The sequence below is a fragment of the Schistocerca cancellata genome, chromosome 1 (genome assembly GCF_023864275.1).
Source record: "Schistocerca cancellata isolate TAMUIC-IGC-003103 chromosome 1, iqSchCanc2.1, whole genome shotgun sequence".
Classification (NCBI taxonomy): domain Eukaryota; kingdom Metazoa; phylum Arthropoda; class Insecta; order Orthoptera; family Acrididae; genus Schistocerca; species Schistocerca cancellata.
Window position 1 is genome coordinate 455,004,522 of NC_064626.1, and position 17,091 is coordinate 455,021,612.

Below are 17,091 nucleotides of genomic sequence, written 5' to 3' on the forward strand. Positions count from 1 at the left end.
AGAGAAGGGCAGCTCGTTTTGCGTTATTGCGAAGTAGGCAATATGATACGCGAACGGGTGTGGTAATCACTAAAACGAAGGCATTTTTAGTTGCGGCAACATCTTCTCGTCAAATTCAATCACCAACTTTCTCCTCAGATTGCGTAAATATTACGTTTACACACATATACATAGGTCTAAATGATCATTCTGATAACAAGAAATCAGAGCTCACACGAAAAGATTTGCTTGCTCGTTTTCCTGTGCGCATTTCGAGAGTGGAACGGTAGAGAATAGTTTGAACGTTGATCGATGAATCCTCTGCCAGGCTCTTAATAGTGAGTTGCAAAGCATTCATACAGATGTAGATGTAGATGGCGCATTCTACTCATGAAGTGGAGTATCATGAGGCAATTCATATTACGTGGCATACGGTATAGGTGACTCAAATGTTTCCTGTGCTGTCAAACGTATCTGGAATTCTCTCTGAGAAGAACAGGAAATCCAATAGAAATAGAGGCCTGATGCTCGAAGGCCGGCGTACCGCAATCGAGGCTGTGGTGCAAAAAGTGAAAATCAAAGGTGTAAAAAGGGAAAATCAAAGGTGCAAAAGCGAAAATCAACCATAGATTAGTTTTCGATATATTGTGCGACATTCTGAAAGTGGCGTAAGTCATCGTACCGCTGATTTCACTGATTGCACACATCCATTCCAAAAGACCGCCGAACGGAAGAGACAGCGGACATGTTTCAAATGTGTCAATCCAATCCAAATGACTTCTCTTGTTGCCTAATCACCATGGACGAGTGCTGAGTGTATCTATATGACTGCGAGACAAAGGGCACAGCAGGCAGTTGAGATATTTGGATTCACAACGCTGAAAAAGACGAAGATCCAACAATCATCCTGCAAGGTGATGTTGAATGTTTTTTGGTGCTGACGTTATGTAATGCCAATAGATTATGCTCATTAGGAGGAAACTGTTTCACGAGCACACTAAGGATATCTCTTGATGAGGTTACGGGAGGCTGTCAAGAAAAACATCAAGGGAAGTTGTTCGAAGTGTGATTTCCTCCCGTTTTGGGCTACATTTTGTTTTCAAAATTTTACATTTTATTTGGACGCTGCAGCTAGCAGAAGTAATTCACTGTCTTGAGCAGCGCTGGAAAATACGACAGCAACGAGTAAAAAGCTGGTTTTCACGTAGGTACAGGTGACGAATGGACAGCGCAGTACTGAGTCATTGGAGTAAGGAGAAGTACGCGAGCCTCGAGAACGAATCTTACTTGGCGATCGATAAACAGGGGAACCACAGGCATTCTGGCGCTACACTGAGAATTTTATTACTTAAATATCAATCATCACATAGCATTTTTAGTACAGGAAACAGTAAGAGGATCCTTAATACAACAACGCAACTATTGAGTTAATAGGTAAATGAATATTGTTACGCTACCCACGATGTACAAGTAGCTACTAAGTCTTACAAAGTATGCAGGAGATGTGTGTGCGAATATCTTCAGTCTGTGATAGGATGTGCCTGGAGTCTGTTCGTATGTGTTAGTTGGCGATAGTATGTAATCAGGGCTGGTCCTTCTGTAACAGTCGGTTATATTACGCTCTCAGATTTTATTAAATTATCGAGATGAATTCTGTCAGATTATTTAAAAGTAACTGTTTAACCATGTTTGCTAACAAACACATCGTGATAGTATTCCGGGACTTATTTCAAGTAAATTAGCTACCCGGAGGTCTACTTCCAGTCACAAATAGCATGTTTGCATTTTCTGAAGTATATATTGCACTACAAGAACTGCGTCGAGGGAAAAAGTTAACGAGAGATTCACAGAAAATAGGTGGGAGGAAATCCCACATGCAAATTCATCAAGATACACTGAAGAGGCAAGGAATCTGTTACACCTGCCTAATATCTTGTAGGCCCCCCGCGAGCACGCAGAAGTGCCGCAACACGACGTGGCATTGACTCGACTGATGTCTGAAGTAGTGCTGGAGGGAATTGACACCATGAATCCTACACCATTTTCCATAAATCCGTAAGAGTACGATGGGTTGGAAATCTCTTCTGAAGAGCACGTTGCAAGGCATTCAAGATGGGTTCAATAATGTTCATGTCTGGGAAGTTTGGTGGCCAACGGAAGTGTTTAAATTGAGAAAAGTGTTCCTGCAGCCACTCTGTAGCAATTCTGGACGTGTCGGGTGTCGCTGCTGGAATCCCCCAAGTCTGTCGGAATGCACAATGGACATGAATGGATGCAGGTGATCAGACAGTATGCTTACGTACTTGTCACCTGTCAGAGTCATATCTAGACGTAACAAGGGTCCCATATCATTCCAACCGCAAACGCTCCACACCATTTCAAAGCTTCCACCAACTTGAACAGTCCCTGCTGACATGCAGGGTCCGTGGATCCATGAGTTTGTCTCCATACCCGTACACGTCCATCACTCTATACAAATTGAGACGAGACAGTCCGACTAGCAACATGTTTCCAGTCATCAACAGTGCAATGTCGCTGTTGACGGGCCCAGGCAAGGCGTTGTGCTTTGTGTCGTGCAGTCATCAACGGTATACGAATGGGCCTTCAGCTCCGAAAGCCCTTATCGATGATGTTTCGTTGAATGGTTCACACGCTGACTCTTGCGGGTGGCCCAGCATTTAAATCTGCATCAATTTGCGAAAGGGTTGCACTTATGTCACTTTGAACGATTCTCTTCAGTCGTCGTCGGTTTCGTTCTTGCAGGATCTTTTTCCGACCTCAGCGACGTCAGAGATTTGAAGTTCTGCCGGATTCCTGATGTTCACGGTACACTCGTGAAATGGTCGTACGGGAAAATCCCCACTTCACCGCTATCTCGGAGGTGCTGTGGCCCATCACTCGTGCGCCGACTATAGCACCACATTAAAACTCACTTAATTCTTGACAACCTGCCATTGTAGCAGCAGTAACCGTTCAAACAAGTGCGGCAGACACTTGTTGTCTTATATAGGCGTTGCCGAAAGCAGCGCCAAATTCTGTTGTTTACATATCTCTGTATTTGAATACGCAAGCCTTACCAGTTTCTTTGGCGCTTCAGTGTAATTCAGGAGAGGGTTAGCATAACTAGCGCAGTCTCGGGTGGGGAGGTTACAGTCCATGACGGTCACCAAAAAATGGTTCAAATGGCTCTGAGCACTATGGGACTCAACAGCTGAGGTCATCAGTCCCCTAGAACTTAGAACTACTTAAACCTAACTAACCAAAGGACATCACACACATCCGTGCCCGAGGCAGGATTCGAACCTGCGACCGTAGCGGTCGCGCGGTTCCAGACTGTAGCGCCTAGAACCGCTCGGCCACCCCGGCCAGCTGACGCTCACCAAGACCGCTTTCTACAGACTGAGAAGCTATTATGCACTGCTGCTTCTTCGGACTGTAAAATTTTGCCTCACTCCGTACTCACCAGAGATGGCCCCCAGTGACAGTTTCTCGTTTCATTGGATGAAGAAATCATTGCGGCAGGCATTTCCAGATTGATAACGACGTTGTTTTCGACTTGATAATAGATTGATTATGACCACCACTTGCTCTGAGTCGGAATATCTCCTGCGTGGTCGAAGTCGCTGAATGACGGTGATGTACCACCACAGAACTGATTCGGTTGTGGAGATGAAAACAAATTACCACCTCAGAATTTGTCTGGAATGAAGAAAATAGTAGGAGGGATCAACATCATCTTCAACATGAGTTATTGGGCTTTTTAGTCCGATCCGTCTCCAAAATTTGTCTTCGTAATGATTCTGTTTTTTGGTTTATACTGTTTTGTGGCTTCAGTGTTTCTTGGAGCTGGCGTACGGTCTGTATGTTCTTTTCATCTTAAGTGCTATTGTTTTACTGTGTCACTTATGTCTTGCAGATTCAGTCCAGCTCTAATGTCATTATTTCTATTTTTATCCATCAAAGAATACCCAGTCAACTATCTGAGGAAATTAATTCCATACGCTTTTATTCTCCTTTCATCTCTCATCTAAAGACTGAAGATTTCGCACCCATAGAGTGGTACTGGTGTAGCCACAATCTTATAGAACCTTAGTAGAATATCTCTGTGGACTTTTTTCCTCAATGTTCTGTGTAATGTTCCACAGAAATAGTTAAATACGTCTAACCTTTTTGTATTTTATTGTTTGCCCAATATATAATACTGCACCATAAATATCTAAATGCATTCACTTGCTCTCTGATCTGCTTGTCAATTTCAATTCTAACTCGCATGGGCTGGTGTCCTAAAAGTGCCACTAATTTTGTCTTTCTGATGGAGACATTCAGATTGTATTCTCTTGCTATTTTACTTAAATTAAATATCGATTTTTGTAAGTAATTTTCAATTTGACAAACAATTATTTGGTCGTCAGGAAAAGGTTGTGTACTAACACCCACATCGTTAATTTTAAAATATTTTCTTATCTGTTCCCAAGTTTTGGTACATCATATATACACGTAATAAAACCAGTGGGTGACAGGGGACACCCTTGTCTAACTCCTTGCTTTATTTCAGCCATATTATGTCTCTTGCTTGCTATTTTTATATGTATTTTGTTATGCACCCTGTACAGTTCTTTTAAGATGAGATGAAATCATTTCTCAAAATTTCCCACAGTTTGTTTCGATTTACTTTTTCAACTGCGTTTTCGTAGTTAATGAAGGCAAGAAAAGTTGGTAAATTCAATTCACGATCTTTTCCTGTTAGTTGTTTCGTGATGCAGATGCAGTTCCAGCAAGATTTGCCTTTCGATATTCATGTTGGGTATCAGACAATGCAGTTTCAGCGACTGGCGATAGTCGTTTTGTTAAAATTCTAACATACAATTTATAACATGAACTCAGAAGACTAATACCTCTGTAGACATGCATGTCTGTTGTCTTTCTTATAAATTAGTCATATCTGAACTATGTTCCATTCTTCAACTATATAGCCAGTTTGCCAAGCTCGTATTCATAAAATCGATTACTCTTATTTCTGCAACATTTGGCGCATATTTTATTAGTTCTGTGTTAATTTTGTCACACTCTGGAGTCTTCCTCTTCTTGCTAGACTTTACTACATCCTGTAGTTCTTATAGTGTTATTAAATCACCGTTCCCCTCGTTCTCACTGAACCATCTGTATACCTTGCACATCCCTCCCGTGTTTTTCGGTAATGTAATCAATTTGATTCAAATACTGGGTTTATCTGCAGATAGTTCTTACCCACTTTGTTTAAATATCTCATTATTTTCTATGCTTCTTGTCTTCCTCTTGCATCATGTTCAGTATCCATAACATACTTCTCCCTTCCCAACTAAGGTTTTCAGTTTGCCATACTTTTCTTTTGACTAGAGGTGATTTCTCTTTATGATATAGTCTCATATCTCGATCGTCTGGGGAACCTAACATTTTTAAGTAGGCATGTTTTTTTATCTGAAATTGTATTATGCATTTCATCATCCCAGTATCGCAGGCTCCTTTTGAAAAAAACTTTTCTTTCTTATGTCAAGTGCTTTTGTTGCTGCTTTAATTAGTGTTTCCTTCATATTATTCTATTCCTGGTTGATCTTATGCGCTGTTGGATATAAACTTACTTATTTCTCAAGTCTTTTTTGACATATTAACCGGATACTCTTTTCTTCGCTAAATATACTTTAAATGTTGTACCACCATTATTTGTTTCTGTTTAGAAGTTATCATACACCTTTTAAATAGTTTTATTTCTGGAGAGTTATAGACCTCTGAATACTCTTGTGTCTTGCACTGGGAGCCGTGTCGTCTTATTCGTTATCACGAAGTCTATAATATTGCGCAGAGCCTCTAGCTGACCGGGTGTATTTGTGGATCTATTTATGCCTAAAGCAAGTTTTTGTTAATTTTAACGCAATGTTTAATGAAAATGCCTTCAAATTATATCAAGCACTAATTTATTATGTTTTCCCCTTCAGAAGCAACACATTTGCCACGAGATTGTTATCCACTTTTGGATTTAAATCTCTTGCTATTAACAGAAATCATTTTTGTTTATCTTATATAAGGTAAGGCGACAGTCACTGAAGAGGTACATTTGCTAATTATCGTAATGATTTCCAACATCCTGGAAGGAATTTCTGTCTTCCTGAAGTTTTTAACAAACATTTCACTTCACATGTACTCGTAATGGTCATCTGCTCGGAAAAATTCTCGGGGTTATATGAAGATAGTATAAATGTGGCCAATATACTCTGATTTTGGGAAAGTATCAAGCCTTAGATCGTTAGAGACATAAATTTAGTTGCCTAGCTTGTAGAAAACGTATGAATAGTGAAGTGCAACGACTTCGTTAAATATGAGCGAAATTGATTTGCGATGTGTATAACATAGTGAGCTTTAGAATGACTTGGATTCGTTTTCGGTGGCAAAGCAGTGAGCTGCTGAATCTAAGTGTGATCGTACATGGATCGTACATGCAATGAAGATACTGTAAGCTGAGGATGTGGATAATGGTCTGATAACTTAAGGTATGCAATCTCTCTGAGATAGCAAAACTGTCCACAGTCAGTGTGTACGAGAATTTACACGAAAGTGTGGGTGTGACGAAGCTTTTCTCTCGGCGTATGCTGCTTTCTGAACGACCAATCAGAACCGCATTCCATGGAAATTTGCTCAATAATTTTCATATATTAATAAACACGTTCCTCTTCGTTTATCCCAGGTTTCATAACAGTAGATGAGTCATGGGTTCATTATTAAATGACAACAGGTGAGAGTACACAAGAAAACTGTGTATGCACGCAGTGGGATTCTCATGGTGTGGTGATCACAGACTACCTTCACGAGGAATAACCATCAACGAACGGTATAACGCTTCACTGCTCAACAAACTGAAGAATGTCATTCAGGCACCACATTAAACAAGACGATTTAGACAAATATGCTGTTGCCGATCACAGCCTTAAAAACAAAAACACGATTAAGTTTGATGAAACGGAAATCTTATTCCAGAATCTACCGACTGGGATTCTGTCACCAAAGAAGCCGTTGATATCATAATCTACAACGACAACCTTAGACAGATGGCGTCGATGGTTCATTATTGTGAGATGTACGCTAGGGATGTAGCATATAGAGGTACAGTTTAAACATCCCAGTGAGGCAGCATCGCGAACGCCATAGATATTGGTAATTTAATCGAAGAAATTCCTCCTAAGCTCCGGAGAAATGCTTGTATTTATCTTTGTACAAATGACAAGCCAGACAATCTATAAGACCCACTTATAGTTAACCATAACGGGCATTGTAATAGAAAGCCGCGAGGGATTAGCCGAGCGGTCTGGGGCGCTGCAGTCATTGACTGTGCGGCTGGTCCCTGCGGAGGTTCGATTCCTCCCTCGGGCATGGGTGTGTGTGTTTGTCCTTATGATAATTTAGGTTAAGTAGTGTGTAAGCTTAGGGACTGATGACCTTAGCAGTTAAGTCCCATAAGATTTCACACACATTTGAACATTTTTTTTTTGTAATAGAAAGTGCAGGGTATTCACCTATCGCAATTATTTATGCCTCCTTCAAACTGACTGTACTTACAGTGGCTCTCCGACTGATCCGCGGCTCTTTCGATCCCTTACACACAGCGTCACTCTAAGTAGTTCCCAGCTCTGGTGCTATTTTCTGCTCATGAAGTAGCAGATCCCTAGCATTTACTCGCATGCGGATGTAACAGGTGCCGCTGATTACTCCAATGTTACGCTAAGTCCTCCTGCGATCAGCTGTCAGACAGAAGTAATTTGTTCACGTTCCCAAACTCACGCATTCAACAGAACGGGCGGACTAGCGATTGATTAATTGTCAACAGCAGGATTATCTCGTCCTTCAGAGCTGTCACGCGTATACGACCTGGAGCAGACACACCAGGCATGTTGACAGGTCTATCGACATAGTAGGTACACTTTATTCCTGACTTTTGTTGCCTTATTTATCACAACGTAATGTCTCTTTCCCCTTAAATCGTTCACTAACGGAATTATCCTTCTTCTACGAACTGGAATATTGCAGGAGAAATTTGTTTCTTAAAATGTATCCAATCCGAGTAGCTTTTCCTTTCAATTCGAAGCTAGTTAGCTCTAATACTCCGTTCAGGGAGTGTTGTGGAAGCTAAATAATGACAAGGTCCCTCTTCTTACGAAATAAAAATGCATTTGTAGTCACTATCCGGGTAAGGCGACTCTTTTGATTTGCTGTACAATGTACATGTTAGAAATTGTTGTTTCCTGTGATGAATGGTAAGCTATTCACAGGTAACTAGCTGTCTCGCATTTGATTCTATCTGTAATAAATATAGTGCGTCTGGTACTAGGTAACATCACCCTTTCAGCACTATCAAAGTTGCCTCAAACCCATGGCTAAACCGTTACGAAAGTAGAATGATCGATCTTAAAGCAATTGGCTCAAATCCACCCCCCCTCCCCCACCACTCTCTCTCTCTCTTTCTCTCTCTTTCTCTCTCTCTCTCTCTCTCTCTCTCTCACACACACACACACACACACACACACACACACACACACACACAGGCTTACACTCACAGCACCAACTGTTGTTCTGTGGTCGAAACATGTCTGTCAGTACACAGTAGAAGCAAACTGCAACGCTGGTTGATGCAGCTGCCGTGCACAGCAGTGATGCACTAGCTAAGCAGCACACCCTCGTTTAACGTCAGTAGCTTTACATTTATCTGATCATGCTTCCTTTTAAGCGTTCCACAACTATGAAATTCTAAGCGATGATTTATTTGGGCAACAGACATGTTGACAAATGTACTGATACAGACAAGAGGAATTTTGTTCCTGAATTTCAATAATTGCTGTTAATAAAGCAATTAGGAAACAAACTAAAATGATTTTGTGGTTCCACAGGTCAGAGGTAGGAATTTCTCTAGCAGTCATGATCTTTTGTCATATAAAATCTACTACCATTGACCCTAGGCTAAATACAATTTACTAGCCGGCCGGAGTGGCCGAGCGGTTAAAGGCGCTACAGCCTGGAACCGCACGACCGCTACGGTCGCAGGTTCGAATCCTGCCTCGGGCATGGATGTGTGTGATGTCCTTAGGTTAGTTAGGTTTAAGTAGTTCTAAGTTCTAGGGGACTTACGACCACAGCAGTTGAGTCCCTTAGTGCTCAGAGCCATTTAAATACAATTTACAGCATGTATTGTATATCTGAGTAAAGTTATTCATAAAAGTTTACGTATCTATTTCTTGCATATAGTGCAAAATGCTCGTGAACTGCATTGAATATACTATGTGGCGCTACATTTTATGACTGGCGAATGACAATGTCTCAAACCACAATCCGAGACATGTACACTCTTCACATTCTCATGAAGCCACGCAGTTCAAAGAGGAAAACATGGAGCCTACTCGAACAATATGTACCGGATTTTAGACTGGTATGTGGTAGATCATATGACGTTGACGGAAGTATTCCATAGCCGGGATCAATACCAAAAGCAAGACCATGGTTCTAGCTTTCCTTTTGCTTCATTGTGCTCAGACGACTTGTAGAAAAGAAAACTAGTGGCATTCTAAATGAAAGAGATAGTCTGATGTGGCTGGTTCACTAGATGATATTTATTTCTGGATTTGAACGTATAGTACTGTAACGATTCATGTTGAGTGTTACTTAACCTTCTTATGCCTGGTGCGTTGATGAATGAATGAAGTTTTCGCGCTTCTTGAAAAGTATACATAACATAGCGGCGACTAAGTCGTTAATTAAGACACACACATTTAGTTGCAGTAGGAGGTACGTAAAGCCTTTAAGCAGTTTTTTAACCTACACATACACATTCAGTCTTATCGCCAAAACAAACCGCATTGTTATATAGAATCTGCGATGGTGAGTCAATGGATAAATCGCACACTGGGCTAGAGACATCAGAGATGTGGGGTCCAGCCTGAAATTTATTTTCCTTCTCAACACACTCTCTTTGTAAACTTAAATACAGGATGAGTCACTAACTATTGCCACCTAGAATAACTCCGAAAGTATGATAGGAGCTGAAAAGTTTGTGGGACAAATGTTGCATGGGACAACGGGGGCCATAATATGACGTTGGTTTTTTGTTGCTAGTTGGGGTCGCGTCAGAGATATGAAGGTCAACATAATTATTATTATTATTTTTAACGGGTGCTGTAGTTTGGTACTTATTTTCTGATAACGGCTATCAAGACTAATCCAATGATGTGTAACCGTAACGTCTTTGAAGGTCAATGAAGGTCAAAAAGGAGTCATGAACGTCCATTTACAAAAGGTATTTGAAGTGATGACCATTGATATCAATGCAGTGATGCAATCTACTTATCATGGATTAAATGGTATTCCTTACCACTTCGGCACTTATCAAAGCACATGCTCTGACAATTCTCTTTGGTATATCGTGCAAATAGTAAATATTCGCTGAATACGGCGTATACATCTTAAGTGCCATTGACGTGTAAATGTTATTCGACGGTTTCGCAATACAACACTAATAGGAACAGAAAACTAGTAATGTTGAATCAAGCGAATGTGGATGATGTATTCCTTCGAAGAGCAAGTCGATATGCTTCTCATTTACGCAGAATGCCAACGAAATTCATTGAGAGCTAAAAACTTATACGCTGAAAGATTTCCTCAACGACTCACCTTACACATCGTACGTTTAAATGTGTGTATGATAAATTGAGAACAACTGGATCTTTAAAGCATCGGACACATATCCGGCAAAGGAATGTTACTAACGAGGAAACGGAAATTGGTACTCTTACAACAGTGGTTCGAGGTCCTTGTGTTAGCTCGCGTCAAATCGCAAGGGAATCTGGCATGAGCCAGAGTAGTGTTTTTCGTATTCTGCATCGCCATAGATATCATCCTTACTACATCAGTCTCCACCACGAATTAACTGGTACGGACTGTACGCGTCGTACTGAATTCTGCCGATGGGCTAGACTTCAGATTCAGAGAGATGACACATTTATTAATTTGATTTTATTTACTGACGAGGCTACATTCACGTACCATGGAAATGTTAATTTGCATAACATGCATTATTGGGCAACTGAAAATGCATGTTGGCTGCGGCAAGTTGCACACCGAAACCCGTTGTCGGTATGGAGTGGGATTCTGGAGGACAGAATTATAGGCCTCTATTTTATCGAAGGAAATCTTAATGGTAGGAAGTACACTACATTCCTGCAAGAAACATTAGGCCTGTTATTGGAAGAAATACCTTTAGGAATAAGGAAAAGAATGTGGTATCAACAGGATGGATGTCCGACACATTTCTCGTTGGTGGCTAGAAATGAGTTGGATTGGTTACGGAAGAGATGTGTCGTGGCCGGCTCGTTCGCCAGACTTGACGTCTCTGGGTTTTTTCTTGGGGGGATTCGTAAGAGACATTGTTTATAAAGACGTTCCAACTACACCTAAAGATATGTGAGAGAGAATTGTCAGAGCATATGCTATGATAAGTGCCGATGTGATAAGGAATACCACTCAATCCATTGTTGTTGTTGTGGTCTTCAGTCCTAAGACTGGTTTGATGCAGCTCTCCACGCTACTCTATCCCGTGCAAGCCTCTTCACCTCCCAGTATCTACTGCAACCTACATCCTTCTGAATCTGCTTAGTGTATTCATCTCTTGGTCTCCCTCTACGATTTTTACCCTCCACACTGCCCTCCAATGCTAAATTTGTGATCCCTTGATGCCTCAAAACATGTCCTACCAACCGATCCCTTCTTCTAGTCAAGTTGTGCCACAAACTTCTCTTCTCCCCAATCCTATTCAATACCTCCTCATTAGTTACGTGATCTACCCACCTTATCTTCAGCATTCTTCTGTAGCACCACATTTCGAAAGCTTCTATTCTCTTCTTGTCCAAACTAGTTATCGTCCATGTTTCACTTCCATACATGGCTACACTCCATACAAATACTTTCAGAAACGACTTCCTGACACTTAAATCTATACTCGATGTTAACAAAGTCCTCTTCTTGAGAAACGCTTTCCTTGCCATTGCCAGTCTACATTTTATATCCTCTCTACTTCGACCATCATCGGTTATTTTACTCCCCAAATAGCAAAACTCCTTTACTACTTTAAGTGTCTCATTTCCTAATCTAATACCCTCAGCATCACCCGACTTAATTTGACTACATTCCATTATCCTCGTTTTGCTTTTGTTGATGTTCATCTTATATCCTCCTTTCAAGACACTGTCCATTCCGTTCAACTGCTCTTCCAAGTCCTTTGCTGTCTCTGACATAATTACAATGTCATCGGCGAACCTCAAAGTTTTTACTTCTTCTCCATGAATTTTAATACCTATTCCGAATTTTTCTTTTGTTTCCTTTACTGCTTGCTCAATATACAGATTGAATAACATCGGGGAGAGGCTACAACCCTGTCTTACTCCTTTCCCAACCACTGCTTCCCTTTCATGCCCCTCGACTCTTATAACTGCCATCTGGTTTCTGTACAAACTGTAAATAGCCTTTCGCTCCCTGTATTTTACCCCTGCCACCTTCAGAATTTGAAAGAGAGTATTCCAGTTAACATTGTCAAAAGCTTTCTCTAAGTCTACAAATGCTAGAAACGTAGGTTTGCCTTTTCTTAATCTTTCTTCTAAGATAAGTCGTAAGGTCAGTATTGCCTCACGTGTTCCAACATTTCTACGGAATCCAAACTGATCTTCCCCGAGGTCGGCGTCTACCAGTTTTTCCATTCGTCTGTAAAGAATTCGCGTTAGTATTTTGCAGCTGTGACTTATTTAACTGATAGTTCGGTAATTTTCACATCTGTCAACACCTGCTTTCTTTGGGATTGGAATTATTATATTGTTCTTGAAGTCTGAGGGTATTTCGCCTGTCTCATACATCGTGCTCACCAGATGGTAGAGTTTTGTCATGACTGGCTCTCCCGAGGCCAACAGTAGTTCAAATGGAATGTTGTCTACTCCTGGGGCCTTGTTTCGACTCAGGTCTTAAAGTGCTCTGTCAAACTCTTCACGCAGTATCTTATCTCCCATTTCGTCTTCATCTACATCCTCTTCCATTTCCATAATATTGTCCTCAAGTACATCGCCCTTGTATAAACCCTCTATATACTCCTTCCACCTTTCTGCCTTCCCTTCTTTGCTTAGAACTGGGTTGCCATCTGAGCTCTTGATATTCATACAAGTGGTTCTCTTCTCTCCAAAGGTCTCTTTAATTTTCCTAGTGAGACAAGCCTCTACATCCTTACATTTGTCCTCTAGCCATCCCTGCTTAGCCATTTTGCACTTCCTGTCGATATCATTTTTGAGACGTTTGTATTCCTTTTTGCCTGCTTCATTTACTGCATTTTTATATTTTCTCCTTTCATCAATTAAATTCAATATTTCTTCTGTTACCCAAGGATTTCTATTAGCCCTCGTCTTTTTACCTACTTGATCCTCTGCTGCCTTCACTAGTTCATCCCTCAGAGCTACCCATTCTTCTTCTACTGTATTTCTTTCCCCCATTCCTGTCAATTGTTCCCTTATGCTCTCCCTGAAACTCTGTACAACCTCTGGTTCTTTCAGTTTATCCAGGTCCCATCTCCTTAAATTCCCACCTTTTTGCAGTTTCTCCAGTTTCAATCTGCAGTTCATAACCAATAGATTGTGGTCAGAATCCACATCTGCCCCAGGAAATGTCTTACAATTTAAAACCTGGTTCCTAAATCTCTGTCTTACCATTATATAATCTATCTGATACCTTTTAGTATCTCCAGGATTCTTCCAGGTATACAACCTTCTTTTATGATTCTTGAACCAAGTGTTGGCTATGATTAAGTTATGCTCTGCGCAAAATTCTACAAGGCGGCTTCCTCTTTCATTCCTTCCCCCCAATCCATATTCACCTACTATGTTTCCTTCTCTCCCTTTTCCTACTGACGAATTCCAGTCACCCATGACTATTAAATTTTCGTCTCCCTTCACTACCTGAATAATTTCTTTTATCTCGTCATACATTTCATCTATTTCTTCATCATCTGCAGAGGTAGTTGGCATATAAACTTGTACTACTGTAGTAGGCATGGGCTTTGTGTCTATCTTGGCCACAATAATGCGTTCACTATGCTGTTTGTAGTAGCTAACCCGCACTCCTATTTTTTTATTCATTATTAAACCTACTCCTGCATTACCCCTATTTGATTTTGTATTTATAACCCTGTAATCACCTGACCAAAAGTCTTGTTCCTCCTGCCACCGAACTTCACTAATTCCCACTATATCTAACTTTAACCTATCCATTTCCCTTTTTAAATTTTCTAACCTACCTGCCCGATTAAGGGATCTGACATTCCACGCTCCGATCCGTAGAACGCCAGTTTTCTTTCTCCTGATAACGACGTCATCCTGCGTAGTCCCCGCCCGGAGATCCGAATGGGGGACTATTTTACCTCCGGAATATTTTACCCAAGAGGATGCCATCATCATTTAAGCATACAGTAGAGCTGCATGTCCTCGGGAAAAATTACGGCTGTAGTTTCCCCTTGCTTTCAGCCGTTCGCAGTACCAGCACAGCAAGGCCGTTTTGGTTAATGTTACAAGGCCAGATCAGTCAATCATCCAGACTGTTGCCCCTGCAACTACTGAAAAGGCTGCTGCCCCTCTTCAGGAACCACATGTTTGTCTGGCCTCTCAACAGATACCCCTCCGTTGTGGTTGCACCTACGGTACGGCCATCTGTATCGCTGAGGCACGCAAGCCTCCCCACCAACGGCAAGGTCCATGGTTCATGGGGGGACTCAATCCATGATAAGAAGATTGCAGCACTGCATTGATACCGTGGTCATCACTTCGAACACCTTCTGTAAATGGACGGTCATGCCACGTTTGTGACCTTCGTTGACTTTGAAAGACCTTACTGTTATACATATTGGATTCGTCTAGATAGCCGCTATCAGAAAATAAGTACCAAACTACGGCATCCAATAAAAAAACAAACAAAGATGACCTTCATATCTCTGACGCGACCCCACTTATCAACAAGAAACGGGCCCCGATGTCCCATGCAACTTTTGTCCCACAAACTTTTCATCTCCTATCATGCCTTCGTGGCAATAGTTAGTGACTCGCCCAGTGTATCCCATTGTTCGACAAGGTGTTGAAAGCCTACAGAATAAAATTCTTGTGGCAGCGTTCGCATCTAAGAGGCACCTGTCAGGATACAACAAGAGTATTTGGTTTGTTAAATTTCTGCAACGCACAAGACCGATGTGTCCTGAGAGTAAAGAAATATCCCTACAAGGGGAAACACTGAGCAATGACTGGGTAACCAGGGCGGCCAGGACGCTGCTTGTTTTTGGGCATTTTCTCGTCCTTTGCTGAATTACTACATCCAACTGAACAGGAATTTCCATGAAATACAGTTATAACCATATACAGGACGAATTTCGCTGTGGACGGGCTCTATGGGCAGTCCCTCGGCTCACAAAAATCGCGTTGCTGTAGACGGGTACACACTCGTAGCACACCTTCCATCTTCGCCTGGCTGCAGATCATTAACCATTGTAACCATTGGTGCGGGACACTGCGTATCGGCTACTTTCCACGCGCCATCTGCCGACACCTACAAGATATGAATGTAAAACGATATGTGGTATTCTGATGTCTGTGACTCATTTACTGACTCACCCTCGTGCACTGTCTGATCACATGTATCCTGACACCCGGAATTGATCACTAGATGTGACAAGCGGAAGACCCGCCAGTATACACAGAGACATGGAGTACTGTGTCCTCATTGGAGGAGCAGTAATAGTAGAATGGGTTGGTGAGGATTGCTCACAACATGAACTAATCATTGGATGCCGAATGAGTAACAAATGCATGAGGGACGTCTCGACCCTTCTAAAGCTGCCCAGATCGACAGTTGGTGACGTGACTCTGAAGTGGAAACACTAAGGAACACTCAGAGCTAAAGTAAGATCAAGCAGACTTCAAGTGCTGACGGACAGGGATCGTTGAGGGTGGTTGTAGAATGTAGCATGAAATCAGTGGAAACAATTACTCGTCAGTTCCAAAGTATAAGCAGCAGTCCAGTTAGCAAAATGAGTGTACGTAAGGAGTTAAAAAGAAAGGGGCAAAGTGCTCGTGCGGCTGTTCACAACCCACTCATTTCTGCAGTCAGCGCTAAACGACTCTTGAGGTGGGGTAAAGAGCGACAACACTGGACGGTGGATGACTGGAAACGCTGATTAGGAGTTACGATTCACCCTGTACCCTCTGGCAATCCAATGGAATTTTTGGATTTGGCGAATACCTGGAAACGTTACCTGCAATTACACTACTGGCCATTAAAATTGCTACACCACGAAGATGACGTGCTACAGACGCGAAATTTAACCGACAGGAAGAAGATACTGTGATATGCAGATGATTAGCTTTTCAGAGTATTCACACAAGGTTGGCGCCGGTGGCGACACCTACAACGTGCTGACATGACGAAAGTTTCCAACCGATTTCTCACACACAAACAGCAGTTGACGGGCGTTGCCTGGTGAAACGTTGTTGTGACGCCTCGTGTAAGGAGGAGAAATGCTTACCATCACGTTTCCGACTTTGATAAAGGTCGGATTGTAGCCTATCGTGATTGCGGTTTATCGTATCGCGACATTACTGCTAGCGTTGGTCGAGATCCAATGACTGTTAGCAGAATATGGAATCGGTGGGTTCAGGAGAGTAATACGGAACGCCGTGCTGGATCCCAACGGCCTCGTATCACTAGCAGTCGAGATGACAGGCATCTTATCCGCATGGCTGTAACGGATCGAGCAGCCACGTCTTGATCCCTGAGTGAACAGAGGGGGACGTTTGCAAGACAACAACGATCTGCACGAACAGTTCGACGACGTTTGCAGCAGCATGGACTATCAGCTCCTAGATCATGGCTGCAGTTACCCTTGACGCTGCATCACAGACAGGATCGCCTCCGATGGTGTACTCAACGACGAACCTGGGTGCACGAATGGGAAACGTCATTTTTTCGGATGAATCCAGGTACTGTTTACAGCGTCATGATGGTCGCATCCGTGTTTGGCGATAT